The sequence below is a fragment of the Pseudophryne corroboree genome, chromosome 3 (assembly GCF_028390025.1).
Source record: "Pseudophryne corroboree isolate aPseCor3 chromosome 3, aPseCor3.hap2, whole genome shotgun sequence".
Lineage (NCBI taxonomy): Eukaryota > Metazoa > Chordata > Amphibia > Anura > Myobatrachidae > Pseudophryne > Pseudophryne corroboree.
The window spans coordinates 440657232-440683537 of record NC_086446.1 but is presented as its reverse complement, the minus strand read 5'-3'; the positions used below and the strand labels follow the sequence as shown (position 1 = coordinate 440683537).

Sequence of the window (26306 nt, the reverse complement as noted above, 5' to 3'; positions counted from 1 at the left end):
AAAAGAAAAAAAACATCCGCCCAATGTGGGGCTCGAACCCACGACCCTGAGATTAAGAGTCTTATGCTTTACCGACTGAGTTAGCAATGCTTGGTAACCGAGGAGTTGTGGTGATGGCAAGGCAAGGCATCCTGACTCTCCTGCTTTGTTTTGTACACTAAAGTACATGAGTAAGTCTAAAATTAAGCATCTGTGGATCATTGGTGGTTCAGTGGTAGAAATCTAGCCGGCCACGTTGGAGGCCGGGTTCAAATCCCGGTCAATACATTCCTGAGTTTTGCTGATAGGGCAGTGCATTTTGTGAAAGTGAGGACAGCCATTTGCGCTGTGGTGATGCAAGTATACACTGTTCCACATGCAATGGTACAGGAAGAGAAAAAAACAACTGCCCAACATGGAGCTCAAATACATGACCCTAAGATTAATAGTCTTATGCTCTAGCGACTGTGCTAGTCGGGCTTGGTTACGTAGGCTTGGAGGTGATGGCAAGGCAAGGCATCCTGACACTCCTGCTTTGTTTTATACACTAAAGTACATGAGTAAGTGTAAAATTAGGCATCTGTGGAGCATTGGTGGTTCAGTGGTAGAATTCTCGCCTGCCACGCGTGAGGCCCGGAATCGATTCCCGACCAATGCAGTCCTGAGTTTTTGCTGATATGGCAGTGTATTTTGTGAAAGTGAGGACAGCTATTTGCGCTGTGGTGGTGCAAGTTGACAGTGTTCCACATACAATGGTACAGGAAAAGAAAAAACATCTGCCCAACGTGGGGCTCGAACCCACGACCCTGAGATTAAGAGTCTCATGCTCTACCGACTGAGCTAGCCAGGCTTGGTTGCGAATGCACGGAGGTGATGGCAAGGCAAGGCAAGGCATCCTGACACTCCTGCTTTGTTTCATACACTAAAGTACACGAGTAAGTGTAAAATTAAGTACCTTTGGAGCATTGGTGGTTCAGTGGTGGAATTTTCGCCTTCCACGCGGGAGGCCTGGGTTTGATTCCCGTCCAATGCAGTCCTGAGTTTTTGCTGATATGGCAGTGCATTTTGTGAAAGTGAGGACAGCCATTTGCGCTGTGGTGGTGCAAGTTGACAGTGTTCCACATACAATGGTACAGGAAAAGAAAAAACATCCGCCCAACGTGGGGCTCGAACCCACGACCCTGAGATTAAGAGTCTCATGCTCTACCGACTGAGCTAGCCAGGCTTGGTTGCGAATGCATGGAGGTGATGGCAAGGCATTGCAAGGCATCCTGACACTCCTGCTTTGTTTTGTACACTAAAGTACACGAGTAAGTGTAAAATTAAGTACCTGTGGAGCATTGGTGGTTCAGTGGTAGAATTCTCGCCTTCCACGCGGGAGGCCTGAGTTTTTGCTGATATGGCAGTGCATTTTGTGAAAGTGAGGACAGCCATTTGCGCTGTGGTGGTGCAAGTTGACAGTGTTCCACATACAATGGTACAGGAAAAGAAAAAAAACATCCGCCCAATGTGGGGCTCGAACCCACGACCCTGAGATTAAGAGTCTCATGCTTTACCGACTGAGTTAGCAATGCTTGGTAACCAAGTAGTTGTGGTGATGGCAAGGCAAGGCATCCTGACACTCCTGCTTTGTTTTATACACTAAAGTACATGAGTAAGTGTAAAATTAGGCATCTGTGGAGCATTGGTGGTTCAGTGGTAGAATTCTCGCCTGCCACGCGTGAGGCCCGGAATCGATTCCCGGCCAATGCAGTCCTGAGTTTTTGCTGATATGGCAGTGTATTTTGTGAAAGTGAGGACAGCTATTTGCGCTGTGGTGGTGCAAGTTGACAGTGTTCCACATACAATGGTACAGGAAAAGAAAAAACATCCGCCCAACGTGGGGCTCGAACCCACGACCCTGAGATTAAGAGTCTCATGCTCTACCGACTGAGCTAGCCAGGCTTGGTTGAGAATTTATGGAGGTGATGGCAAGGCAAGGCATCCTAACACTCCTGCTTTGTTTCATACACTAAAGTACACGAGTAAGTGTAAAATTAAATATTTGTGGAGCATTGGTGGTTCAGTGGTAGAATTCTTGCCTGCCACGCGGGAGGCCCGGGTTCGATTCCCGGCCGATGCAGTCCTGAGTTTTTGCTGATATGGCAGTGCATTTTGTGAAAGTGAGGACAGCCATTTGTGCTGTGGTGGGGCAAGTTGACAGTGTTCCACATACAATGGTACAGGAAAAGAAAAAAAACATCCGCCCAATGTGGGGCTCAAACCCACGACCCTGAGATTAAGAGTCTCATGCTTTACTGACTGAGTTAGCAATGCTTGGTAACCGAGGAGTTGTGGTGATGGCAAGGCAAGGCATCCTGCCTCTCCTGCTTTGTTTTGTACACTAAAGTACATGAGTAAGTCTAAAATTAAGCATCTGTGGATCATGGTGGTTCAGTGGTAGAAATCTAGCCGGCCACGTGGGAGGCCGGGTTCAATTCCCGGTCAATACATTCCTGAGTTTTTGCTGATAGGGCAGTGCATTTTGTGAAAGCAAGGACAGCCATTTGCGCTGTGGTGATGCAAGTATACACTGTTCCACATACAATGGTACAGGAAGAGAAAAAAACAACTGCCCAACATGGAGCTCAAATACATGACCCTAAGATTAATAGTCTTATGCCCTAGCGACTGTGCTAGTCGGGCTTGGTTACGTAGGCTTGGAGGTGATGGCAAGGCAAGGCATCCTGACACTCCTGCTTTGTTTTATACACTAAAGTACATGAGTAAGTGTAAAATTAAGCATCTGTGGAACATTGGTGGTTCAGTGGTAGAATTCTCGCCTGCCACGCGTGAGGCCCGGAATCGATTCCCGGCCAATGCAGTCTTGAGTTTTTCCTGATATGGCAGTGTATTTTGTGAAAGTGAGGACAGCCATTTGCGCTGTGGTGGTGCAAGTATACAGTGTTCCACATACAATGGTACAGGAAAAGAAAAAACATCCGCCCAACGTGGGGCTCTAACCCACGACCCTGAGATTAAGAGTCTCATGCTCTACCGACTGAGCTAGCCAGGCTTGGTTGAGAATGTATGGAGGTGATGGCAAGGCAAGGCATCCTGACACTCCTGCTTTGTTTCATACACTAAAGTACACGAGTAAGTGTAAAATTAAGTATCTGTGGAGCATTGATGGTTCAGTGGTAGAATTCTCGCATGCCACGCGGGAGGCCAGGGTTTGATTCCCGGCCAATGCAGTCCTGAGTTTTTGCTGATATGGCAGTGCATTTTGTGAAAGTGAGGACAGCCATTTGTGCTGTGGTGGGGCAAGTTGACAGTGTTCCACATACAATGGTACAGGAAAAGAAAAAACATCCACCCAACGTGGGGCTCGAACCCACGACCCTGAGATTAAGAGTCTCATGCTCTACCGACTGAGCTAGCCAGGCTTGGTTGAGAATGTATGGAGGTGATGGCAAGGCAAGTCATCCTGACACTCCTGCTTTGTTTCATACACTAAAGTACACGAGTAAGTGTAAAATTAAGTATCTGTGGAGCATTGATGGTTCAGTGGTAGAATTCTCGCATGCCACGCGGGAGGCCAGGGTTTGATTCCCGGCCAATGCAGTCCTGAGTTTTTGCTGATATGGCAGTGCATTTTGTGAAAGTGAGGACAGCCATTTGTGCTGTGGTGGGGCAAGTTGACAGTGTTCCACATACAATGGTACAGGAAAAGAAAAAAAACATCCGCCCAATGTGGGGCTCGAACCCACGACCCTGAGATTAAGAGTCTCATGCTTTATCGACTGAGTTAGCAATGCTTGGTAACCGAGGAGTTGTGGTGATGGCAAGGCAAGGCATCCTGCCTCTCCTGCTTTGTTTTGTACACTAAAGTACATGAGTAAGTCTAAAATTAAGCATCTGTGGATCATGGTGATTCAGTGGTAGAAATCTAGCCGGCCACGTGGGAGGCCGGGTTCAATTCCCGGTCAATACATTCCTGAGTTTTTGCTGATAGGGCAGTGCATTTTGTGAAAGTGAGGACAGCCATTTGCGCTGTGGTGATGCAAGTATACACTGTTCCACATTCAATGGTACAGGAAGAGAAAAAAACAACTGCCCAACATGGAGCTCAAATACATGACCCTAAGATTAATAGTCTTATGCCCTAGCGACTGTGCTAGTCGGGCTTGGTTACGTAGGCTTGGAGGTGATGGCAAGGCAAGGCATCCTGACACTCCTGCTTTGTTTTATACACTAAAGTACATGAGTAAGTGTAAAATTAGGCATCTGTGGAACATTGGTGGTTCAGTGGTAGAATTCTCGCCTGCCACGCGTGAGGCCCGGAATCGATTCCCGGCCAATGCAGTCTTGAGTTTTTCCTGATATGGCAGTGTATTTTGTGAAAGTGAGGACAGCCATTTGCGCTGTTGTGGTGCAAGTATACAGTGTTCCACATACAATGGTACAGGAAAAGAAAAAGCATCCGCCCAACGTGGGGCTCGAACCCACGACCCTGAGATTAAGAGTCTCATGCTCTACCGACTGAGCTAGCCAGGCTTGGTTGAGAACGTATGGAGGTGATGGCAAGGCAAGGCATCCTGACACTCCTGCTTTGTTTCATAAACTAAAGTACACGAGTAAGTGTAAAATTAAGTATCTGTGGAGCATTGGTGGTTCAGTGGTAGAATTCTCGCCTGCCCCGCGGAAGGCCTGGTTTTGATTCCCGGCCAATGCAGTCCTGAGTTTTTGCTGATATGGCAGTGCATTTTGTGAAAGTGAGGACAGCCATTTGCGCTGTGGTGGTGCAAGTTGACAGTGTTCCACATACAATGGTACAGGAAAAGAAAAAAAACATCCGCCCAATGTGGGGCTCGAACCCACGACCCTGAGATTAAGAGTCTTATGCTTTACCGACTGAGTTAGCAATGCTTGGTAACCGAGGAGTTGTGGTGATGGCAAGGCAAGGCATCCTGACTCTCCTGCTTTGTTTTGTACACTAAAGTACATGAGTAAGTCTAAAATTAAGCATCTGTGGATCATTGGTGGTTCAGTGGTAGAAATCTAGCCGGCCACGTGGGAGGCCGGGTTCAAATCCCGGTCAATACATTCCTGAGTTTTTGCTGATAGGGCAGTGCATTTTTTGAAAGTGAGGACAGCCATTTGCGCTGTGGTGATGCAAGTATACACTGTTCCACATACAATGGTACAGGAAGAGAAAAAACAACTGCCCAACATGGAGCTCAAATACATGACCCTAAGATTAATAGTCTTATGCTCTAGCGACTGTTCTAGTCGGGCTTGGTTACGTAGGCTTGGAGGTGATGGCAAGGCAAGGCATCCTGACACTCCTGCTTTGTTTTATACACTAAAGTACATGAGTAAGTGTAAAATTAGGCATCTGTGGAGCATTGGTGGTTCAGTGGTAGAATTCTCGCCTGCCACGCGTGAGGCCCGGAATCGATTCCCGGCCAATGCAGTCCTGAGTTTTTGCTGATATGGCAGTGTATTTTGTGAAAGTGAGGACAGCCATTTGCGCTGTGGTGGTGCAAGTATACAGTGTTCCACATACAATGGTACAGGAAAAGAAAAAACATCTGCCCAACGTGGGGCTCTAACCCACGACCCTGAGATTAAGAGTCTCATGCTCTACCGACTGAGCTAGCCAGGCTTGGTTGAGAATGCATGGAGGTGATGGCAAGGCAAGGCATCCTGACACTCCTGCTTTGTTTCATACACTAAAGTACACGAGTAAGTGTAAAATTAAGTATCTGTGGAGCATTGGTGGTTCAGTGGTAGAATTCTTGCCTGCCACGCGGGAGGCCCGGGTTCGATTCCCGGCCAATGCAATCCTGAGTTTTTGCTGATATGGCAGTGCATTTTGTGAAAGTGAGGACAGCCATTTGCGCTGTGGTGGTGCAAGTTGACAGTGTTCCACATACAATGGTACAGGAAAAGAAAAAAAACATACGCCCAATGTGGGGCTCGAACCCACGACCCTGAGATTAAGAGTCTCATGCTTTACCGACTGTGTTAGCAATGCTTGGTAACCAAGGAGTTGTGGTGATGGAAAGGGAAGGCATCCTGACTCTCCTGCTTTGTTTTGTACACTAAAGTACATGAGTAAGTTTAAAATTAAGCATCTGTGGATCATTGGTGGTTCAGTGGTAGAAATCTAGCCGGCCACGTGGGAGGCCGGGTTCAATTCCCGGTCAATACATTCCTGAGTTTTTGCTGATAGGGCAGTGCATTTTGTGAAAGTGAGGACAGCCATTTGCGCTGTGGTGATGCAAGTATACACTGTTCCACATACAATGATACAGGAAGAGAAAAAAACAACTGCCCAACATGGAGCTCAAATACATGACCCTAAGATTAATAGTCTTATGCTCTAGCGACTGTGCTAGTCGGGCTTGGTTACGTAGGCTTGGAGGTGATGGCAAGGCAAGGCATCCTGACACTCCTGCTTTTTTTTATACACTAAAGTACATGAGTAAGTGTAAAATTAGGCATCTGTGGAGCATTGGTGGTTCAGTGGTAGAATTCTCGCCTGCCACGCGTGAGGCCCGGAATCGATTCCCGGCCAATGCAGTCCTGAGTTTTTGCTGATATGGCAGTGTATTTTGTGAAAGTGAGGACAGCCATTTGCGCTGTGGTGGTGCAAGTATACAGTGTTCCACATACAATGGTACAGGAAAAGAAAAAACATCCGCCTAACGTGGGGCTCTAACCCACGACCCTGAGATTAAGAGTCTCATGCTCTACCGACTGAGCTAGCCAGGCTTGGTTGAGAATGTATGGAGGTGATGGCAAGGCAAGGCATCCTGACACTCCTGCTTTGTTTCATACACTAAAGTACACGAGTAAGTGTAAAATTAAGTATCTGTGGAGCATTGGTGGTTCAGTGGTAGAATTCTCGCCTGCCACGCGGGAGGCCCGGGTTCGATTCCCGGCCAATGCAGTCCTGAGTTTTTGCTGATATGGCAGTGCATTTTGTGAAAGTGAGGACAGCCATTTGCGCTGTGGTGGTGCAAGTTGACAGTGTTCCACATACAATGGTACAAAAAAAGAAAAAAAACATCCGCCCAACGTGGGGCTCGAACCCACGACCCTGAGATTAAGAGTCTCATGCTTTACCGACTGTGTTAGCAATGCTTGGTAACCTAGGAGTTGTGGTGATGGAAAGGGAAGGCATCCTGACTCTCCTGCTTTGTTTTGTACACTAAAGTACATGAGTAAGTTTAAAATTAAGCATCTGTGGATCATTGGTGGTTCAGTGGTAGAAATCTAGCCGGCCACGTGGGAGGCCGGGTTCAATTCCCGGTCAATACATTCCTGAGTTTTTGCTGATAGGGCAGTGCATTTTGTGAAAGTGAGGACAGCCATTTGCGCTGTGGTGATGCAAGTATACACTGTTCCACATACAATGGTACAGGAAGAGAAAAAAACAACTGCCCAACATGGAGCTCAAATACATGACCCTAAGATTAATAGTCTTATGCTCTAGCGACTGTGCTAGTCGGGCTAGGTTACGTAGGCTTGGAGGTGATGGCAAGGCAAGGCATCCTGACACTCCTGCTTTGTTTTATACACTAAAGTACATGAGTAAGTGTAAAATTAGGCATCTGTGGAGCATTGGTGGTTCAGTGGTAGAATTCTCGCCTGCCACGCGTGAGGCCCGGAATCGATTCCCGGCCAATGCAGTCCTGAGTTTTTGCTGATATGGCAGTGTATTTTGTGAAAGTGAGGACAGCCATTTGCGCTGTGGTGGTGCAAGTATACAGTGTTCCACATACAATGGTACAGGAAAAGAAAAAACATCTGCCCAACGTGGGGCTCGAACCCACGACCCTGAGATTAAGAGTCTCATGCTCTACCGACTGAGCTAGCCAGGCTTGGTTGTGAATGTATGGAGGTGATGGCAAGGCAAGGCATCCTGACACTCCTGCTTTGTTTCATACACTAAAGTACACGAGTAAGTGTAAAATTAAGTATCTGTGGAGCATTGGTGGTTCAGTGGTAGAATTCTCGCCTGCCACGCGGGAGACCCGGGTTCGATTCCCGGCCAACACAGTCCTGAGTTTTTGCTGATATGGCAGTGCATTTTGTGAAAGTGAGGACAGCCATTTGTGCTGTGGTGGGGCAAGTTGATAGTGTTCCACATACAATGGTACAGGAAAAGAAAAAAAACATCCGCCCAATGTGGGGCTCAAACCCACGACCCTGAGATTAAGAGTCTCATGCTTTACTGACTGAGTTAGCAATGCTTGGTAACCGAGGAGTTGTGGTGATGGCAAGGCAAGGCATCCTGACTCTCCTGCTTTGTTTTGTACACTAAAGTACATGAGTAAGTCTAAAATTAAGCATCTGTGGATCATTGGTGGTTCAGTGGTAGAAATCTAGCCGGCCACGTGGGAGGCCGGGTTCAATTCCCGGTCAATACATTCCTGAGTTTTTGCTGATAGGGCAGTGCATTTTGTGAAAGTGAGGACAGCCATTTGCGCTGTGGTGATGCAAGTATACACTGTTCCACATACAATGGTACAGGAAGAGAAAAAAACAACTGCACAACATGGAGCTCAAATACATGACCCTAAGATTAATAGTCTTATGCTCTAGCGACTGTGCTAGTCGGGCTTGGTTATGTAGGCTTGGAGGTGATGGCAAGGCAAGGCATCCTGACACTCCTGCTTTGTTTTATACACTAAAGTACATGAGTAAGTGTAAAATTAGGCATCTGTGGAGCATTGGTGGTTCAGTGGTAGAATTCTCGCCTGCCACGCGTGAGGCCCGGAATCGATTCCCGGCCAATGCAGTCCTGAGTTTTTGCTGATATGGCAGTGTATTTTGTGAAAGTGAGGACAGCCATTTGCGCTGTGGTGGTGCAAGTATACAGTGTTCCACATACAATGGTACAGGAAAAGAAAAAACATCCGCCCAACGTGGGGTTCGAACCCACGACCCTGAAATTTAGAGTCTCATGCTCTACCGACTGAGCTAGCCAGGATTGGTTGAGAAAGTGTGGAGGTGATGGCAAGGCAAGGCATCCTGACACTCCTGCTTTGTTTCATACACTAAAGTACACGAGTAAGTGTAAAATTAAGTATCTGTGGAGCATTGGTGGTTCAGTGGTAGAATTCTTGCCTGCCACGCGGGAGGCCCGGGTTCGATTCCCGGCCAATGCAGTCCTGAGTTTTTGCTGATATGGCAGTGCATTTTGTGAAAGTGAGGACAGTCATTTGCGCTGTGGTGGTGCAAGTTGAAAGTGTTCCACATACAATGGTACAGGAAAAGAAAAAAAACATCCGCCCAATGTGGGGCTCGAACCCACGACCCTGAGATTAAGAGTCTCATGCTTTACCGACTGAGTTAGCAATGCTTGGTAACCGAGGAGTTGTGGTGATGGAAAGGGAAGGCATCCTGACTCTCCTGCTTTGTTTTGTACACTAAAGTACATGAGTAAGTTTAAAAATAAGCATCTGTGGATCATTGGTGGTTCAGTGGTAGAAATCTAGTCGGCCACGTGGGAGGCCGGGTTCAATTCCCGGTCAATACATTCCTGAGTTTTTGCTGATAGGGCAGTGCATTTTGTGAAAGTGAGGACAGCCATTTGCGCTGTGGTGATGCAAGTATACACTGTTCCACATACAATGGTACAGGAAGAGAAAAAAACAACTGCCCAACATGGAGCTCAAATACATGACCCTAAGATTAATAGTTTTATGCTCTAGCGACTGTGCTAGTCGGGCTAGGTTACGTAGGCTTGGAGGTGATGGCAAGGCAAGGCATCCTGACACTCCTGCTTTGTTTTATACACTAAAGTACATGAGTAAGTGTAAAATTAGGCATCTGTGGAGCATTGGTGGTTCAGTGGTAGAATTCTCGCCTGCCACGCGTGAGGCCCGGAATCGATTCCCGGCCAATGCAGTCCTGAGTTTTTGCTGATATGGCAGTGTATTTTGTGAAAGTGAGGACAGCCATTTGCGCTGTGGTGGTGCAAGTATACAGTGTTCCACATACAATGGTACAGGAAAAGAAAAAACATCCGCCTAACGTGGGGCTCTAACCCACGACCCTGAGATTAAGAGTCTCATGCTCTACCGACTGAGCTAGCCAGGCTTGGTTGAGAATGTATGGAGGTGATGGCAAGGCAAGGCATCCTGACACTCCTGCTTTGTTTCATACACTAAAGTACACGAGTAAGTGTAAAATTAAGTATCTGTGGAGCATTGGTGGTTCAGTGGTAGAATTCTCGCCTGCCACGCGGGAGGCCCGGGTTCGATTCCCGGCCAATGCAGTCCTGAGTTTTTGCTGATATGGCAGTGCATTTTGTGAAAGTGAGGACAGCCATTTGCGCTGTGGTGGTGCAAGTTGACAGTGTTCCACATACAATGGTACAGGAAAAGAAAAAAAACATCCGCCCAACGTGGGGCTCGAACCCACGACCCTGAGATTAAGAGTCTCATGCTTTACCGACTGTGTTAGCAATGCTTGGTAACCTAGGAGTTGTGGTGATGGAAAGGGAAGGCATCCTGACTCTCCTGCTTTGTTTTGTACACTAAAGTACATGAGTAAGTTTAAAATTAAGCATCTGTGGATCATTGGTGGTTCAGTGGTAGAAATCTAGCCGGCCACGTGGGAGGCCGGGTTCAATTCCCGGTCAATACATTCCTGAGTTTTTGCTGATAGGGCAGTGCATTTTGTGAAAGTGAGGACAGCCATTTGCGCTGTGGTGATGCAAGTATACACTGTTCCACATACAATGGTACAGGAAGAGAAAAAAACAACTGCCCAACATGGAGCTCAAATACATGACCCTAAGATTAATAGTCTTATGCTCTAGCGACTGTGCTAGTCGGGCTAGGTTACGTAGGCTTGGAGGTGATGGCAAGGCAAGGCATCCTGACACTCCTGCTTTGTTTTATACACTAAAGTACATGAGTAAGTGTAAAATTAGGCATCTGTGGAGCATTGGTGGTTCAGTGGTAGAATTCTCGCCTGCCACGCGTGAGGCCCGGAATCGATTCCCGGCCAATGCAGTCCTGAGTTTTTGCTGATATGGCAGTGTATTTTGTGAAAGTGAGGACAGCCATTTGCGCTGTGGTGGTGCAAGTATACAGTGTTCCACATACAATGGTACAGGAAAAGAAAAAACATCTGCCCAACGTGGGGCTCGAACCCACGACCCTGAGATTAAGAGTCTCATGCTCTACCGACTGAGCTAGCCAGGCTTGGTTGTGAATGTATGGAGGTGATGGCAAGGCAAGGCATCCTGACACTCCTGCTTTGTTTCATACACTAAAGTACACGAGTAAGTGTAAAATTAAGTATCTGTGGAGCATTGGTGGTTCAGTGGTAGAATTCTCGCCTGCCACGCGGGAGACCCGGGTTCGATTCCCGGCCAACACAGTCCTGAGTTTTTGCTGATATGGCAGTGCATTTTGTGAAAGTGAGGACAGCCATTTGTGCTGTGGTGGGGCAAGTTGATAGTGTTCCACATACAATGGTACAGGAAAAGAAAAAAAACATCCGCCCAATGTGGGGCTCAAACCCACGACCCTGAGATTAAGAGTCTCATGCTTTACTGACTGAGTTAGCAATGCTTGGTAACCGAGGAGTTGTGGTGATGGCAAGGCAAGGCATCCTGACTCTCCTGCTTTGTTTTGTACACTAAAGTACATGAGTAAGTCTAAAATTAAGCATCTGTGGATCATTGGTGGTTCAGTGGTAGAAATCTAGCCGGCCACGTGGGAGGCCGGGTTCAATTCCCGGTCAATACATTCCTGAGTTTTTGCTGATAGGGCAGTGCATTTTGTGAAAGTGAGGACAGCCATTTGCGCTGTGGTGATGCAAGTATACACTGTTCCACATACAATGGTACAGGAAGAGAAAAAAACAACTGCACAACATGGAGCTCAAATACATGACCCTAAGATTAATAGTCTTATGCTCTAGCGAATGTGCTAGTCGGGCTTGGTTATGTAGGCTTGGAGGTGATGGCAAGGCAAGGCATCCTGACACTCCTGCTTTGTTTTATACACTAAAGTACATGAGTAAGTGTAAAATTAGGCATCTGTGGAGCATTGGTGGTTCAGTGGTAGAATTCTCGCCTGCCACGCGTGAGGCCCGGAATCGATTCCCGGCCAATGCAGTCCTGAGTTTTTGCTGATATGGCAGTGTATTTTGTGAAAGTGAGGACAGCCATTTGCGCTGTGGTGGTGCAAGTATACAGTGTTCCACATACAATTGTACAGGAAAAGAAAAAACATCCGCCCAACGTGGGGTTCGAACCCACGACCCTGAAATTTAGAGTCTCATGCTCTACCGACTGAGCTAGCCAGGATTGGTTGAGAAAGTGTGGAGGTGATGGCAAGGCAAGGCATCCTGACACTCCTGCTTTGTTTCATACACTAAAGTACACGAGTAAGTGTAAAATTAAGTATCTGTGGAGCATTGGTGGTTCAGTGGTAGAATTCTTGCCTGCCACGCGGGAGGCCCGGGTTCGATTCCCGGCCAATGCAGTCCTGAGTTTTTGCTGATATGGCAGTGCATTTTGTGAAAGTGAGGACAGTCATTTGCGCTGTGGTGGTGCAAGTTGAAAGTGTTCCACATACAATGGTACAGGAAAAGAAAAAAAACATCCGCCCAATGTGGGGCTCGAACCCACGACCCTGAGATTAAGAGTCTCATGCTTTACCGACTGAGTTAGCAATGCTTGGTAACCGAGGAGTTGTGGTGATGGAAAGGGAAGGCATCCTGACTCTCCTGCTTTGTTTTGTACACTAAAGTACATGAGTAAGTTTAAAAATAAGCATCTGTGGATCATTGGTGGTTCAGTGGTAGAAATCTAGTCGGCCACGTGGGAGGCCGGGTTCAATTCCCGGTCAATACATTCCTGAGTTTTTGCTGATAGGGCAGTGCATTTTGTGAAAGTGAGGACAGCCATTTGCGCTGTGGTGATGCAAGTATACACTGTTCCACATACAATGGTACAGGAAGAGAAAAAAACAACTGCCCAACATGGAGCTCAAATACATGACCCTAAGATTAATAGTTTTATGCTCTAGCGACTGTGCTAGTCGGGCTAGGTTACGTAGGCTTGGAGGTGATGGCAAGGCAAGGCATCCTGACACTCCTGCTTTGTTTTATACACTAAAGTACATGAGTAAGTGTAAAATTAGGCATCTGTGGAGCATTGGTGGTTCAGTGGTAGAATTCTCGCCTGCCACGCGTGAGGCCCGGAATCGATTCCCGGCCAATGCAGTCCTGAGTTTTTGCTGATATGGCAGTGTATTTTGTGAAAGTGAGGACAGCCATTTGCGCTGTGGTGGTGCAAGTATACAGTGTTCCACATACAATGGTACAGGAAAAGAAAAAACATCCGCCCAACGTGGGGCTCGAACCCACGACGCTGAGATTAAGAGTCTCATGCTCTACCGACTGAGCTAGCCAGGCTTGGTTGAGAATGTATAGAGGTGATGGCAAGGCAAGGCATCCTGACACTCCTGCTTTGTTTCATACACTAAAGTACACGAGTAAGTGTAAAATTAAGTATCTGTGGAGCATTGGTGGTTCAGTGGTAGAATTCTCGCCTGCCACGCGGGAGGACCGGGTTCGATTCCCGGCCAATGCAGTCCTGAGTTTTTGCTGATATGGCAGTGCATTTTGTAAAAGTGAGGACAGCCATTTGTGCTGTGGTGGGGCAAGTTGACAGTGTTCCACATACAATGGTACAGGAAAAGAAAAAAAACATCTGCCCAATGTGGGGCTCAAACCCACGACCCTGATATTAAGAGTCTCATGCTTTACCGACTGAGTTAGCAATGCTTGGTAACCGAGGAGTTGTGGTGATGGCAAGGCAAGGCATCCTGACTCTCCTGCTTTGTTTTGTACACTAAAGTACATGAGTAAGTTTAAAAATAAGCATCTGTGGATCATTGGTGGTTCAGTGGTAGAAATCTAGCCGGCCACGTGGGAGGCAGGGTTCCATTCCCGGCCAATGCAGTCCTGAGTTTTTGCTGATATGGCAGTGTATTTTGTGAAAGTGAGGACAGCCATTTGCGCTGTGGTGGTGCAAGTATACACTGTTCCACATACAATGGTACAGGAAGAGAAAAAAACAACTGCACAACATGGAGCTCAAATACATGACCCTAAGATTAATAGTCTTATGCTCTAGCGACTGTGCTAGTCGGGCTTGGTTATGTAGGCTTGGAGGTGATGGCAAGGCAAGGCATCCTGACACTCATGCTTTGTTTTATACACTAAAGTACATGAGTAAGTGTAAAATTAGGCATCTGTGGAGCATTGGTGGTTCAGTGGTAGAATTCTCGCCTGCCACGCGTGAGGCCCGGAATCGATTCCCGGCCAATGCAGTCCTGAGTTTTTGCTGATATGGCAGTGTATTTTGTGAAAGTGAGGACAGCCATTTGCGCTGTGGTGGTGCAAGTATACAGTGTTCCACATACAATGGTACAGGAAAAGAAAAAACATCCGACCAACGTGGGGCTCGAACCCACGACCCTGAAATATAGAGTCTCATGCTCTACCGACTGAGCTAGCCAGGCTTGGTTGAGAATGCATGGAGGTGATGGCAAGGCATCCTGACACTCCTGCTTTGTTTCATACACTAAAGTACACGAGTAAGTGTAAAATTAAGTATCTGTGGAGCATTGGTGGTTCAGTGGTAGAATTCTTGCCTGCCACGCGGGAGGCCCGGGTTCGATTCCCGGCCAATGCAGTGCTGAGTTTTTGCTGATATGGCAGTGCATTTTGTGAAAGTGAGGACAGCCATTTGCGCTGTGGTGGTGCAAGTTGACAGTGTTCCACATACAATGGTACAGGAAAAGAAAAAAAACATCCGCCCGATGTGGGGCTCGAACCCACGACCCTGAGATTAAGAGTCTCATGCTTTACCGACTGAGTTAGCAATGCTTGGTAACCGAGGAGTTGTGGTGATGGAAAGGGAAGGCATCCTGACTCTCCTGCTTTGTTTTGTACACTAAAGTACATGAGTAAGTTTAAAAATAAGCATCTGTGGATCATTGGTGGTTCAGTGGTAGAAATCTAGTCGGCCACGTGGGAGGCCGGGTTCAATTCCCGGTCAATACATTCCTGAGTTTTTGCTGATAGGGCAGTGCATTTTGTGAAAGTGAGGACAGCCATTTGCGCTGTGGTGATGCAAGTATACACTGTTCCACATACAATGGTACAGGAAGAGAAAAAAACAACTGCCCAACATGGAGCTCAAATACATGACCCTAAGATTAATAGTTTTATGCTCTAGCGACTGTGCTAGTCGGGCTAGGTTACGTAGGCTTGGAGGTGATGGCAAGGCAAGGCATCCTGACACTCCTGCTTTGTTTTATACACTAAAGTACATGAGTAAGTGTAAAATTAGGCATCTGTGGAGCATTGGTGGTTCAGTGGTAGAATTCTCGCCTGCCACGCGTGAGGCCCGGAATCGATTCCCGGCCAATGCAGTCCTGAGTTTTTGCTGATATGGCAGTGTATTTTGTGAAAGTGAGGACAGCCATTTGCGCTGTGGTGGTGCAAGTATACAGTGTTCCACATACAATGGTACAGGAAAAGAAAAAACATCCGCCTAACGTGGGGCTCTAACCCACGACCCTGAGATTAAGAGTCTCATGCTCTACCGACTGAGCTAGCCAGGCTTGGTTGAGAATGTATGGAGGTGATGGCAAGGCAAGGCATCCTGACACTCCTGCTTTGTTTCATACACTAAAGTACACGAGTAAGTGTAAAATTAAGTATCTGTGGAGCATTGGTGGTTCAGTGGTAGAATTCTCGCCTGCCACGCGGGAGGCCCGGGTTCGATTCCCGGCCAATGCAGTCCTGAGTTTTTGCTGATATGGCAGTGCATTTTGTGAAAGTGAGGACAGCCATTTGCGCTGTGGTGGTGCAAGTTGACAGTGTTCCACATACAATGGTACAGGAAAAGAAAAAAAACATCCGCCCAACGTGGGGCTCGAACCCACGACCCTGAGATTAAGAGTCTCATGCTTTACCGACTGTGTTAGCAATGCTTGGTAACCTAGGAGTTGTGGTGATGGAAAGGGAAGGCATCCTGACTCTCCTGCTTTGTTTTGTACACTAAAGTACATGAGTAAGTTTAAAATTAAGCATCTGTGGATCATTGGTGGTTCAGTGGTAGAAATCTAGCCGGCCACGTGGGAGGCCGGGTTCAATTCCCGGTCAATACATTCCTGAGTTTTTGCTGATAGGGCAGTGCATTTTGTGAAAGTGAGGACAGCCATTTGCGCTGTGGTGATGCAAGTATACACTGTTCCACATACAATGGTACAGGAAGAGAAAAAAACAACTGCCCAACATGGAGCTCAAATACATGACCCTAAGATTAATAGTCTTATGCTCTAGCGACTGTGCTAGTCGGGCTAGGTTACGTAGGCTTGGAGGTGATGGCAAGGCAAGGCATCCTGACACTCCTGCTTTGTTTTATACACTAAAGTACATGAGTAAGTGTAAAATTAGGCATCTGTGGAGCATTGGTGGTTCAGTGGTAGAATTCTCGCCTGCCACGCGTGAGGCCCGGAATCGATTCCCGGCCAATGCAGTCCTGAGTTTTTGCTGATATGGCAGTGTATTTTGTGAAAGTGAGGACAGCCATTTGCGCTGTGGTGGTGCAAGTATACAGTGTTCCACATACAATGGTACAGGAAAAGAAAAAACATCTGCCCAACGTGGGGCTCGAACCCACGACCCTGAGATTAAGAGTCTCATGCTCTACCGACTGAGCTAGCCAGGCTTGGTTGTGAATGTATGGAGGTGATGGCAAGGCAAGGCATCCTGACACTCCTGCTTTGTTTCATACACTAAAGTACACGAGTAAGTGTAAAATTAAGTATCTGTGGAGCATTGGTGGTTCAGTGGTAGAATTCTCGCCTGCCACGCGGGAGACCCGGGTTCGATTCCCGGCCAACACAGTCCTGAGTTTTTGCTGATATGGCAGTGCATTTTGTGAAAGTGAGGACAGCCATTTGTGCTGTGGTGGGGCAAGTTGATAGTGTTCCACATACAATGGTACAGGAAAAGAAAAAAAACATCCGCCCAATGTGGGGCTCAAACCCACGACCCTGAGATTAAGAGTCTCATGCTTTACTGACTGAGTTAGCAATGCTTGGTAACCGAGGAGTTGTGGTGATGGCAAGGCAAGGCATCCTGACTCTCCTGCTTTGTTTTGTACACTAAAGTACATGAGTAAGTCTAAAATTAAGCATCTGTGGATCATTGGTGGTTCAGTGGTAGAAATCTAGCCGGCCACGTGGGAGGCCGGGTTCAATTCCCGGTCAATACATTCCTGAGTTTTTGCTGATAGGGCAGTGCATTTTGTGAAAGTGAGGACAGCCATTTGCGCTGTGGTGATGCAAGTATACACTGTTCCACATACAATGGTACAGGAAGAGAAAAAAACAACTGCACAACATGGAGCTCAAATACATGACCCTAAGATTAATAGTCTTATGCTCTAGCGACTGTGCTAGTCGGGCTTGGTTATGTAGGCTTGGAGGTGATGGCAAGGCAAGGCATCCTGACACTCCTGCTTTGTTTTATACACTAAAGTACATGAGTAAGTGTAAAATTAGGCATCTGTGGAGCATTGGTGGTTCAGTGGTAGAATTCTCGCCTGCCACGCGTGAGGCCCGGAATCGATTCCCGGCCAATGCAGTCCTGAGTTTTTGCTGATATGGCAGTGTATTTTGTGAAAGTGAGGACAGCCATTTGCGCTGTGGTGGTGCAAGTATACAGTGTTCCACATACAATGGTACAGGAAAAGAAAAAACATCCGCCCAACGTGGGGTTCGAACCCACGACCCTGAAATTTAGAGTCTCATGCTCTACCGACTGAGCTAGCCAGGATTGGTTGAGAAAGTGTGGAGGTGATGGCAAGGCAAGGCATCCTGACACTCCTGCTTTGTTTCATACACTAAAGTACACGAGTAAGTGTAAAATTAAGTATCTGTGGAGCATTGGTGGTTCAGTGGTAGAATTCTTGCCTGCCACGCGGGAGGCCCGGGTTCGATTCCCGGCCAATGCAGTCCTGAGTTTTTGCTGATATGGCAGTGCATTTTGTGAAAGTGAGGACAGTCATTTGCGCTGTGGTGGTGCAAGTTGAAAGTGTTCCACATACAATGGTACAGGAAAAGAAAAAAAACATCCGCCCAATGTGGGGCTCGAACCCACGACCCTGAGATTAAGAGTCTCATGCTTTACCGACTGAGTTAGCAATGCTTGGTAACCGAGGAGTTGTGGTGATGGAAAGGGAAGGCATCCTGACTCTCCTGCTTTGTTTTGTACACTAAAGTACATGAGTAAGTTTAAAAATAAGCATCTGTGGATCATTGGTGGTTCAGTGGTAGAAATCTAGTCGGCCACGTGGGAGGCCGGGTTCAATTCCCGGTCAATACATTCCTGAGTTTTTGCTGATAGGGCAGTGCATTTTGTGAAAGTGAGGACAGCCATTTGCGCTGTGGTGATGCAAGTATACACTGTTCCACATACAATGGTACAGGAAGAGAAAAAAACAACTGCCCAACATGGAGCTCAAATACATGACCCTAAGATTAATAGTTTTATGCTCTAGCGACTGTGCTAGTCGGGCTAGGTTACGTAGGCTTGGAGGTGATGGCAAGGCAAGGCATCCTGACACTCCTGCTTTGTTTTATACACTAAAGTACATGAGTAAGTGTAAAATTAGGCATCTGTGGAGCATTGGTGGTTCAGTGGTAGAATTCTCGCCTGCCACGCGTGAGGCCCGGAATCGATTCCCGGCCAATGCAGTCCTGAGTTTTTGCTGATATGGCAGTGTATTTTGTGAAAGTGAGGACAGCCATTTGCGCTGTGGTGGTGCAAGTATACAGTGTTCCACATACAATGGTACAGGAAAAGAAAAAACATCCGCCCAACGTGGGGCTCGAACCCACGACGCTGAGATTAAGAGTCTCATGCTCTACCGACTGAGCTAGCCAGGCTTGGTTGAGAATGTATAGAGGTGATGGCAAGGCAAGGCATCCTGACACTCCTGCTTTGTTTCATACACTAAAGTACACGAGTAAGTGTAAAATTAAGTATCTGTGGAGCATTGGTGGTTCAGTGGTAGAATTCTCGCCTGCCACGCGGGAGGACCGGGTTCGATTCCCGGCCAATGCAGTCCTGAGTTTTTGCTGATATGGCAGTGCATTTTGTAAAAGTGAGGACAGCCATTTGTGCTGTGGTGGGGCAAGTTGACAGTGTTCCACATACAATGGTACAGGAAAAGAAAAAAAACATCTGCCCAATGTGGGGCTCAAACCCACGACCCTGATATTAAGAGTCTCATGCTTTACCGACTGAGTTAGCAATGCTTGGTAACCGAGGAGTTGTGGTGATGGCAAGGCAAGGCATCCTGACTCTCCTGCTTTGTTTTGTACACTAAAGTACATGAGTAAGTTTAAAAATAAGCATCTGTGGATCATTGGTGGTTCAGTGGTAGAAATCTAGCCGGCCACGTGGGAGGCAGGGTTCCATTCCCGGCCAATGCAGTCCTGAGTTTTTGCTGATATGGCAGTGTATTTTGTGAAAGTGAGGACAGCCATTTGCGCTGTGGTGGTGCAAGTATACACTGTTCCACATACAATGGTACAGGAAGAGAAAAAAACAACTGCACAACATGGAGCTCAAATACATGACCCTAAGATTAATAGTCTTATGCTCTAGCGACTGTGCTAGTCGGGCTTGGTTATGTAGGCTTGGAGGTGATGGCAAGGCAAGGCATCCTGACACTCATGCTTTGTTTTATACACTAAAGTACATGAGTAAGTGTAAAATTAGGCATCTGTGGAGCATTGGTGGTTCAGTGGTAGAATTCTCGCCTGCCACGCGTGAGGCCCGGAATCGATTCCCGGCCAATGCAGTCCTGAGTTTTTGCTGATATGGCAGTGTATTTTGTGAAAGTGAGGACAGCCATTTGCGCTGTGGTGGTGCAAGTATACAGTGTTCCACATACAATGGTACAGGAAAAGAAAAAACATCCGACCAACGTGGGGCTCGAACCCACGACCCTGAAATATAGAGTCTCATGCTCTACCGACTGAGCTAGCCAGGCTTGGTTGAGAATGCATGGAGGTGATGGCAAGGCATCCTGACACTCCTGCTTTGTTTCATACACTAAAGTACACGAGTAAGTGTAAAATTAAGTATCTGTGGAGCATTGGTGGTTCAGTGGTAGAATTCTTGCCTGCCACGCGGGAGGCCCGGGTTCGATTCCCGGCCAATGCAGTGCTGAGTTTTTGCTGATATGGCAGTGCATTTTGTGAAAGTGAGGACAGCCATTTGCGCTGTGGTGGTGCAAGTTGACAGTGTTCCACATACAATGGTACAGGAAAAGAAAAAAAACATCCGCCCGATGTGGGGCTCGAACCCACGACCCTGAGATTAAGAGTCTCATGCTTTACCGACTGAGTTAGCAATGCTTGGTAACCGAGGAGTTGTGGTGATGGAAAGGGAAGGCATCCTGACTCTCCTGCTTTGTTTTGTACACTAAAGTACATGAGTAAGTTTAAAAATAAGCATCTGTGGATCATTGGTGGTTCAGTGGTAGAAATCTAGTCGGCCACGTGGGAGGCCGGGTTCAATTCCCGGTCAATACATTCCTGAGTTTTTGCTGATAGGGCAGTGCATTTTGTGAAAGTGAGGACAGCCATTTGCGCTGTGGTGATGCAAGTATACACTGTTCCACATACAATGGTACAGGAAGAGAAAAAAACAACTGCCCAACATGGAGCTCAAATACATGACCCTAAGATTAATAGTTTTATGCTCTAGCGACTGTGCTAGTCGATCTTGGTTACGTAGGCTTGGAGGTGAAGGCAAGGCAAGGCATCCTGACACTCCTGCTTTGTTTTATACACTAAAGTACATGAGTAAGTGTAAAATTAGGCATCTGTGGAGCATTGGTGGTTCAGTAGTAGAATTCTCGCCTGCCACGCGTGAGGCCCGGAATCGATTCCCGGCCAATGCAGTCCTGAGTTTTTGCTGATATGGCAGTATATTTTGTGAAAGTGAGGACAGCCATTTGCGCTGTGGTGGTGCAAGTATACAGTGTTCCACATACAATGGTACAGGAAAAGAAAAAACATCCGCCCAACGTGGGGCTCGAACCCACGAACCTGAGATTAAGAGTCTCATGCTCTACCGACTGAGCTAGCCAGGCTTGGTTGAGAATGTAAGGAGGTGATGGCAAGGCAAGGCATTCTGACACTCCTGCTTTGTTTCATAAACTAAAGTACACGACTAAGTGTAAAATTAAGTATCTGTGGAGCATTGGTGGTTCAGAGGTAGAATTCTCGCCTGCCACGCGGGAGGCCTGGGTTCGATTCCCGGCCAATGCAGTCCTGAGTTTTTGCTGATATGGCAGTGCATTTTGTGAAAGTGAGGACAGCCATTTGCGCTGTGGTGGTGCAAGTTGACAGTGTTCCACATACAATGGTACAGGAAAAGAAAAAAAACATCCGCCCAATGTGGGGTTCGAACCCACGACCCTGAGATTAAGAGTCTCATGCTTTACTGACTGAGTTAGCAATGCTTGGTAACCGAGGAGTTGTGGTGATGGCAAGGCAAGGCATCCTGACTCTCCTGCTTTGTTTTGTACACTAAAGTACATGAGTTAGTCTAAAATTAAGCATCTGTGGATCATTGGTGGTTCAGTGGTAGAAATCTAGCCGGCCACGTGGGAGGCCGGGTTCAATTCCCGGTCAATACATTCCTGAGTTTTTGCTGATAGGGCAGTGCATTTTGTGAAAGTGAGGACAGCCATTTGCGCTGTTTTGATGCAAGTATACACTGTTCCACATACAATGGTACAGGAAGAGAAAAAAACAACTGCCCAACATGGAGCTCAAATACATGACCCTAAGATTAATAGTCTTATGCTCTAGCGACTGTGCTAGTCGGGCTTGGTTACGTAGGCTTGGAGGTGATGGCAAGGCAAGGCATCCTGACACTCCTGCTTTGTTTTATACACTAAAGTACATGAGTAAGTGTAAAATTAGGCATCTGTGGAGCATTGGTGGTTCAGTGGTAGAATTCTCGCCTGCCACGCGTGAGGCCCGGAATCGATTCCCGGCCAATGCAGTCCTGAGTTTTTGCTGATATGGCAGTGTATTTTGTGAAAGTGAGGACAGCCATTTGCGCTGTGGTGGTGCAAGTATACAGTGTTCCACATACAATGGTACAGGAAAAGAAAAAACATCCGCCCAACGTGGGGCTCGAACCCCCGACCCTGAGATTAAAAGTCTCATGCTCTACCGACTGAGCTAGCCAGGCTTGGTTGAGAATGTATGGAGGTGATGGCAAGGCAAGGCATCCTGACACTCCTGCTTTGTTTCATACACTAAAGTACACGAGTAAGTGTAAAATTAAGTATCTGTGGAGCATTGGTGGTTCAGTGGTAGAATTCTGGCCTGCCACGCGGGAGACCCAGGTTCGATTCCTGGCCAATGCAGTCCTGAGTTTTTGCTGATATGGCAGTGCATTTTGTGAAAGTGAGGACAGCCATTTGCGCTGTGGTGGTGCAAGTTGACAATGTTCCACATACAATGGTACAGGAAAAGAAAAAAAACATCCGCCCGATGTGGGGCTCGAACCCACGACCCTGAGATTAAGAGTCTCATGCTTTACCGACTGAGTTAGCAATGCTTGGTAACCGAGGAGTTGTGGTGATGGAAAGGGAAGGCATCCTGACTCTCCTGCTTTGTTTTGTACACTAAAGTACATGAGTAAGTTTAAAAATAAGCATCTGTGGATCATTGGTGGTTCAGTGGTAGAAATCTAGTCGGCCACGTGGGAGGCCGGGTTCAATTCCCGGTCAATACATTCCTGAGTTTTTGCTGATAGGGCAGTGCATTTTGTGAAAGTGAGGACAGCCATTTGCGCTGTGGTGATGCAAGTATACACTGTTCCACATACAATGGTACAGGAAGAGAAAAAAACAACTGCCCAACATGGAGCTCAAATACATGACCCTAAGATTAATAGTTTTATGCTCTAGCGACTGTGCTAGTCGATCTTGGTTACGTAGGCTTGGAGGTGAAGGCAAGGCATCCTGACACTCCTGCTTTGTTTTATACACTAAAGTACATGAGTAAGTGTAAAATTAGGCATCTGTGGAGCATTGGTGGTTCAGTAGTAGAATTCTCGCCTGCCACGCGTGAGGCCCGGAATCGATTCCCGGCCAATGCAGTCCTGAGTTTTTGCTGATATGGCAGTATATTTTGTGAAAGTGAGGACAGCCATTTGCGCTGTGGTGGTGCAAGTATACAGTGTTCCACATACAATGGTACAGGAAAAGAAAAAACATCCGCCCAACGTGGGGCTCGAACCCACGAACCTGAGATTAAGAGTCTCATGCTCTACCGACTGAGCTAGCCAGGCTTGGTTGAGAATGTAAGGAGGTGATGGCAAGGCAAGGCATTCTGACACTCCTGCTTTGTTTCATAAACTAAAGTACACGACTAAGTGTAAAATTAAGTATCTGTGGAGCATTGGTGGTTCAGAGGTAGAATTCTCGCCTGCCACGCGGGAGGCCTGGGTTCGATTCCCGGCCAATGCAGTCCTGAGTTTTTGCTGATATGGCAGTGCATTTTGTGAAAGTGAGGACAGCCATTTGCGCTGTGGTGGTGCAAGTTGACAGTGTTCCACATACAATGGTACAGGAAAAGAAAAAAAACATCCGCCCAATGTGGGGTTCGAACCCACGACCCTGAGATTAAGAGTCTCATGCTTTACTGACTGAGTTAGCAATGCTTGGTAACCGAGGAGTTGTGGTGATGGCAAGGCAAGGCATCCTGACTCTCCTGCTTTGTTTTGTACACTAAAGTACATGAGTAAGTCTAAAATTAAGCATCTGTGGATCATTGGTGGTTCAGTGGTAGAAATCTAGCCGGCCACGTGGGAGGCCGGGTTCAATTCCCGGTCAATACATTCCTGAGTTTTTGCTGATAGGGCAGTGCATTTTGTGAAAGTGAGGACAGCCATTTGCGCTGTTTTGATGCAAGTATACACTGTTCCACATACAATGGTACAGGAAGAGAAAAAAACAACTGCCCAACATGGAGCTCAAATACATGACCCTAAGATTAATAGTCTTATGCTCTAGCGACTGTGCTAGTCGGGCTTGGTTACGTAGGCTTGGAGGTGATGGCAAGGCAAGGCATCCTGACACTCCTGCTTTGTTTTATACACTAAAGTACATGAGTAAGTGTAAAATTAGGCATCTGTGGAGCATTGGTGGTTCAGTGGTAGAATTCTCGCCTGCCACGCGTGAGGCCCGGAATCGATTCCCGGCCAATGCAGTCCTGAGTTTTTGCTGATATGGCAGTGTATTTTGTGAAAGTGAGGACAGCCATTTGCGCTGTGGTGGTGCAAGTATACAGTGTTCCACATACAATGGTACAGGAAAAGAAAAAACATCCGCCCAACGTGGGGCTCGAACCCCCGACCCTGAGATTAAAAGTCTCATGCTCTACCGACTGAGCTAGCCAGGCTTGGTTGAGAATGTATGGAGGTGATGGCAAGGCAAGGCATCCTGACACTCCTGCTTTGTTTCATACACTAAAGTACACGAGTAAGTGTAAAATTAAGTATCTGTGGAGCATTGGTGGTTCAGTGGTAGAATTCTGGCCTGCCACGCGGGAGACCCAGGTTCGATTCCTGGCCAATGCAGTCCTGAGTTTTTGCTGATATGGCAGTGCATTTTGTGAAAGTGAGGACAGCCATTTGCGCTGTGGTGGTGCAAGTTGACAATGTTCCACATACAATGGTACAGGAAAAGAAAAAAAACATCCGCCCAATGTGGAGCTCGAACCCACGACCCTGAGATTAAGAGTCTCATGCTTTACCGACTGAGTTAGCAATGCTTGGTAACCGAGGAGTTGTGGTGATGGCAAGGCAAGGCATCCTGACTCTCCTGCTTTGTTTTGTACACTAAAGTAGATGAGTAAGTCTAAAATTAAGCATCTGTGGATCATTGGTGGTTCAGTGGTAGAAATCTAGCCGGCCTCGTGGGAGGCCGGGTTCAATTCCCGGTCAATACATTCCTGAGTTTTTGCTGATAGGGCAGTGCATTTTGTGAAAGTGAGGACAGCCATTTGCGCTGTGGTGATGCAAGTATACACTGTTCCACATACAATGGTACAGGAAGAGAAAAAAACAACTGCCCAACATGGAGCTCAAATACGTGACCCTAAGATTAATAGTCTTATGCTCTAGCGACTGTGCTAGTCGGGCTAGGTTACGTAGGCTTGGAGGTGATGGCAAGGTAAGGCATCCTGACACTCCTGCTTTGTTTTATACACTAAAGTACATGAGTAAGTGTAAAATTAGGCATCTGTGGAGCATTGGTGGTTCAGTGGTAGAATTCTCGCCTGCCACGCGTGAGGCCCGGAATCGATTCCCGGCCAATGCAGTCCTGAGTTTTTGCTGATATGGCAGTGTATTTTGTGAAAGTGAGGACAGCCATTTGCGCTGTGGTGGTGCAAGTATACAGTGTTCCACATACAATGGTACAGGAAAAGAAAAAACATCCGCCCAACGTGGGGCTCGAACCCACGACCCTGAGATTAAGAGTCTCATGCTCTACCGACTGAGCTAGCCAGGCTTATTTGAGAATGTATGGAGGTGATGGCAAGGCAAGACATTCTGACACTCCTGCTTTGTTTCATACACTAAAGTACACGAGCAAGTGTAAACTTAAGTATCTGTGGAGCATTGGTGGTTCAGTGATAGAATTCTCGCCTGCCATGCGGGAGGTCTGGGTTCGATTCCCGGCCAATGCAGTCCTGAGTTTTTGCTGATATGGCAGTGCATTTTGTGAAAGTGAGAACAGCCATTTGCGCTGTGGTGGTGCAAGTTGACAGTGTTCCACATACAATGGTACAGGAAAAGAAAAAAAACATCCGCCCAATGTGGGGCTCGAACCCACGACCCTAAGATTAAGAGTCTCATGCTTTACCGACTGAGTTAGCAATGCTTGGTAACCGAGGCGTTGTGGTGATGGCAAGGCATCCTGACTCTCCTGCTTTGTTTTGTACACTAAAGTACATGAGTAAGTCTAAAATTAAGCATCTGTGGATCATTGGTGGTTCAGTGGTAGAAATCTAGCCGGCCACGTGGGAGGCCGGGTTCAATTCCCGGTCAATACATTCCTGAGTTTTTGCTGATAGGGCAGTGCATTTTGTGAAAGTGAGGACAGCCATTTGCGCTTTGGTGATGCAAGTATACACTGTTCCACATACAATGGTACAGGAAGAGAAAAAAACAACTGCCCAACATGGAGC

General features: G+C 47.1%; 40 non-coding genes across 40 annotated transcripts; 20 read left to right on the top strand and 20 right to left on the bottom strand.

The window, feature by feature from the left end:
- Positions 1 to 756: 756 nt before the first annotated feature.
- Positions 757 to 829, bottom strand: TRNAK-CUU (transfer RNA lysine (anticodon CUU)). Its single transcript has one exon. It is a non-coding gene; the product is annotated as a tRNA-Lys (tRNA).
- A 302-nt stretch (positions 830 to 1131) lies between these two features.
- On the bottom strand, positions 1132 to 1204 carry TRNAK-CUU (transfer RNA lysine (anticodon CUU)). Its single transcript has one exon. It is a non-coding gene; the product is annotated as a tRNA-Lys (tRNA).
- Positions 1205 to 1850: 646 nt separating this feature from the next.
- Positions 1851 to 1923, bottom strand: TRNAK-CUU (transfer RNA lysine (anticodon CUU)). The gene has a single exon. It is a non-coding gene; the product is annotated as a tRNA-Lys (tRNA).
- Positions 1924 to 2030: 107 nt separating this feature from the next.
- TRNAG-GCC (transfer RNA glycine (anticodon GCC)) lies at positions 2031 to 2101 on the top strand. The gene has a single exon. It is a non-coding gene; the product is annotated as a tRNA-Gly (tRNA).
- An 860-nt stretch (positions 2102 to 2961) lies between these two features.
- Positions 2962 to 3034, bottom strand: TRNAK-CUU (transfer RNA lysine (anticodon CUU)). Its single transcript has one exon. It is a non-coding gene; the product is annotated as a tRNA-Lys (tRNA).
- A 297-nt stretch (positions 3035 to 3331) lies between these two features.
- Positions 3332 to 3404, bottom strand: TRNAK-CUU (transfer RNA lysine (anticodon CUU)). The gene has a single exon. It is a non-coding gene; the product is annotated as a tRNA-Lys (tRNA).
- A 1038-nt stretch (positions 3405 to 4442) lies between these two features.
- TRNAK-CUU (transfer RNA lysine (anticodon CUU)) lies at positions 4443 to 4515 on the bottom strand. Its single transcript has one exon. It is a non-coding gene; the product is annotated as a tRNA-Lys (tRNA).
- Positions 4516 to 5553: 1038 nt separating this feature from the next.
- Positions 5554 to 5626, bottom strand: TRNAK-CUU (transfer RNA lysine (anticodon CUU)). The gene has a single exon. It is a non-coding gene; the product is annotated as a tRNA-Lys (tRNA).
- Positions 5627 to 5733: 107 nt separating this feature from the next.
- TRNAG-GCC (transfer RNA glycine (anticodon GCC)) lies at positions 5734 to 5804 on the top strand. Its single transcript has one exon. It is a non-coding gene; the product is annotated as a tRNA-Gly (tRNA).
- Positions 5805 to 6665: 861 nt separating this feature from the next.
- Positions 6666 to 6738, bottom strand: TRNAK-CUU (transfer RNA lysine (anticodon CUU)). The gene has a single exon. It is a non-coding gene; the product is annotated as a tRNA-Lys (tRNA).
- A 107-nt stretch (positions 6739 to 6845) lies between these two features.
- On the top strand, positions 6846 to 6916 carry TRNAG-GCC (transfer RNA glycine (anticodon GCC)). Its single transcript has one exon. It is a non-coding gene; the product is annotated as a tRNA-Gly (tRNA).
- An 861-nt stretch (positions 6917 to 7777) lies between these two features.
- TRNAK-CUU (transfer RNA lysine (anticodon CUU)) lies at positions 7778 to 7850 on the bottom strand. The gene has a single exon. It is a non-coding gene; the product is annotated as a tRNA-Lys (tRNA).
- A 107-nt stretch (positions 7851 to 7957) lies between these two features.
- On the top strand, positions 7958 to 8028 carry TRNAG-GCC (transfer RNA glycine (anticodon GCC)). The gene has a single exon. It is a non-coding gene; the product is annotated as a tRNA-Gly (tRNA).
- Positions 8029 to 9069: 1041 nt separating this feature from the next.
- On the top strand, positions 9070 to 9140 carry TRNAG-GCC (transfer RNA glycine (anticodon GCC)). The gene has a single exon. It is a non-coding gene; the product is annotated as a tRNA-Gly (tRNA).
- An 861-nt stretch (positions 9141 to 10001) lies between these two features.
- Positions 10002 to 10074, bottom strand: TRNAK-CUU (transfer RNA lysine (anticodon CUU)). The gene has a single exon. It is a non-coding gene; the product is annotated as a tRNA-Lys (tRNA).
- A 107-nt stretch (positions 10075 to 10181) lies between these two features.
- Positions 10182 to 10252, top strand: TRNAG-GCC (transfer RNA glycine (anticodon GCC)). Its single transcript has one exon. It is a non-coding gene; the product is annotated as a tRNA-Gly (tRNA).
- An 861-nt stretch (positions 10253 to 11113) lies between these two features.
- TRNAK-CUU (transfer RNA lysine (anticodon CUU)) lies at positions 11114 to 11186 on the bottom strand. Its single transcript has one exon. It is a non-coding gene; the product is annotated as a tRNA-Lys (tRNA).
- Positions 11187 to 11293: 107 nt separating this feature from the next.
- TRNAG-GCC (transfer RNA glycine (anticodon GCC)) lies at positions 11294 to 11364 on the top strand. The gene has a single exon. It is a non-coding gene; the product is annotated as a tRNA-Gly (tRNA).
- Positions 11365 to 12405: 1041 nt separating this feature from the next.
- Positions 12406 to 12476, top strand: TRNAG-GCC (transfer RNA glycine (anticodon GCC)). Its single transcript has one exon. It is a non-coding gene; the product is annotated as a tRNA-Gly (tRNA).
- Positions 12477 to 13337: 861 nt separating this feature from the next.
- Positions 13338 to 13410, bottom strand: TRNAK-CUU (transfer RNA lysine (anticodon CUU)). Its single transcript has one exon. It is a non-coding gene; the product is annotated as a tRNA-Lys (tRNA).
- Positions 13411 to 13517: 107 nt separating this feature from the next.
- On the top strand, positions 13518 to 13588 carry TRNAG-GCC (transfer RNA glycine (anticodon GCC)). The gene has a single exon. It is a non-coding gene; the product is annotated as a tRNA-Gly (tRNA).
- A 1036-nt stretch (positions 13589 to 14624) lies between these two features.
- Positions 14625 to 14695, top strand: TRNAG-GCC (transfer RNA glycine (anticodon GCC)). Its single transcript has one exon. It is a non-coding gene; the product is annotated as a tRNA-Gly (tRNA).
- An 861-nt stretch (positions 14696 to 15556) lies between these two features.
- Positions 15557 to 15629, bottom strand: TRNAK-CUU (transfer RNA lysine (anticodon CUU)). Its single transcript has one exon. It is a non-coding gene; the product is annotated as a tRNA-Lys (tRNA).
- A 107-nt stretch (positions 15630 to 15736) lies between these two features.
- Positions 15737 to 15807, top strand: TRNAG-GCC (transfer RNA glycine (anticodon GCC)). Its single transcript has one exon. It is a non-coding gene; the product is annotated as a tRNA-Gly (tRNA).
- Positions 15808 to 16668: 861 nt separating this feature from the next.
- On the bottom strand, positions 16669 to 16741 carry TRNAK-CUU (transfer RNA lysine (anticodon CUU)). The gene has a single exon. It is a non-coding gene; the product is annotated as a tRNA-Lys (tRNA).
- A 107-nt stretch (positions 16742 to 16848) lies between these two features.
- On the top strand, positions 16849 to 16919 carry TRNAG-GCC (transfer RNA glycine (anticodon GCC)). Its single transcript has one exon. It is a non-coding gene; the product is annotated as a tRNA-Gly (tRNA).
- Positions 16920 to 17960: 1041 nt separating this feature from the next.
- Positions 17961 to 18031, top strand: TRNAG-GCC (transfer RNA glycine (anticodon GCC)). Its single transcript has one exon. It is a non-coding gene; the product is annotated as a tRNA-Gly (tRNA).
- Positions 18032 to 18892: 861 nt separating this feature from the next.
- TRNAK-CUU (transfer RNA lysine (anticodon CUU)) lies at positions 18893 to 18965 on the bottom strand. Its single transcript has one exon. It is a non-coding gene; the product is annotated as a tRNA-Lys (tRNA).
- Positions 18966 to 19072: 107 nt separating this feature from the next.
- TRNAG-GCC (transfer RNA glycine (anticodon GCC)) lies at positions 19073 to 19143 on the top strand. The gene has a single exon. It is a non-coding gene; the product is annotated as a tRNA-Gly (tRNA).
- Positions 19144 to 20179: 1036 nt separating this feature from the next.
- Positions 20180 to 20250, top strand: TRNAG-GCC (transfer RNA glycine (anticodon GCC)). Its single transcript has one exon. It is a non-coding gene; the product is annotated as a tRNA-Gly (tRNA).
- An 861-nt stretch (positions 20251 to 21111) lies between these two features.
- On the bottom strand, positions 21112 to 21184 carry TRNAK-CUU (transfer RNA lysine (anticodon CUU)). Its single transcript has one exon. It is a non-coding gene; the product is annotated as a tRNA-Lys (tRNA).
- A 107-nt stretch (positions 21185 to 21291) lies between these two features.
- On the top strand, positions 21292 to 21362 carry TRNAG-GCC (transfer RNA glycine (anticodon GCC)). The gene has a single exon. It is a non-coding gene; the product is annotated as a tRNA-Gly (tRNA).
- Positions 21363 to 22223: 861 nt separating this feature from the next.
- TRNAK-UUU (transfer RNA lysine (anticodon UUU)) lies at positions 22224 to 22296 on the bottom strand. Its single transcript has one exon. It is a non-coding gene; the product is annotated as a tRNA-Lys (tRNA).
- A 107-nt stretch (positions 22297 to 22403) lies between these two features.
- TRNAG-GCC (transfer RNA glycine (anticodon GCC)) lies at positions 22404 to 22474 on the top strand. Its single transcript has one exon. It is a non-coding gene; the product is annotated as a tRNA-Gly (tRNA).
- An 856-nt stretch (positions 22475 to 23330) lies between these two features.
- TRNAK-CUU (transfer RNA lysine (anticodon CUU)) lies at positions 23331 to 23403 on the bottom strand. The gene has a single exon. It is a non-coding gene; the product is annotated as a tRNA-Lys (tRNA).
- A 107-nt stretch (positions 23404 to 23510) lies between these two features.
- Positions 23511 to 23581, top strand: TRNAG-GCC (transfer RNA glycine (anticodon GCC)). Its single transcript has one exon. It is a non-coding gene; the product is annotated as a tRNA-Gly (tRNA).
- An 861-nt stretch (positions 23582 to 24442) lies between these two features.
- On the bottom strand, positions 24443 to 24515 carry TRNAK-UUU (transfer RNA lysine (anticodon UUU)). The gene has a single exon. It is a non-coding gene; the product is annotated as a tRNA-Lys (tRNA).
- A 107-nt stretch (positions 24516 to 24622) lies between these two features.
- TRNAG-GCC (transfer RNA glycine (anticodon GCC)) lies at positions 24623 to 24693 on the top strand. Its single transcript has one exon. It is a non-coding gene; the product is annotated as a tRNA-Gly (tRNA).
- An 861-nt stretch (positions 24694 to 25554) lies between these two features.
- TRNAK-CUU (transfer RNA lysine (anticodon CUU)) lies at positions 25555 to 25627 on the bottom strand. The gene has a single exon. It is a non-coding gene; the product is annotated as a tRNA-Lys (tRNA).
- Positions 25628 to 25734: 107 nt separating this feature from the next.
- TRNAG-GCC (transfer RNA glycine (anticodon GCC)) lies at positions 25735 to 25805 on the top strand. Its single transcript has one exon. It is a non-coding gene; the product is annotated as a tRNA-Gly (tRNA).
- Positions 25806 to 26306: the final 501 nt, after the last annotated feature.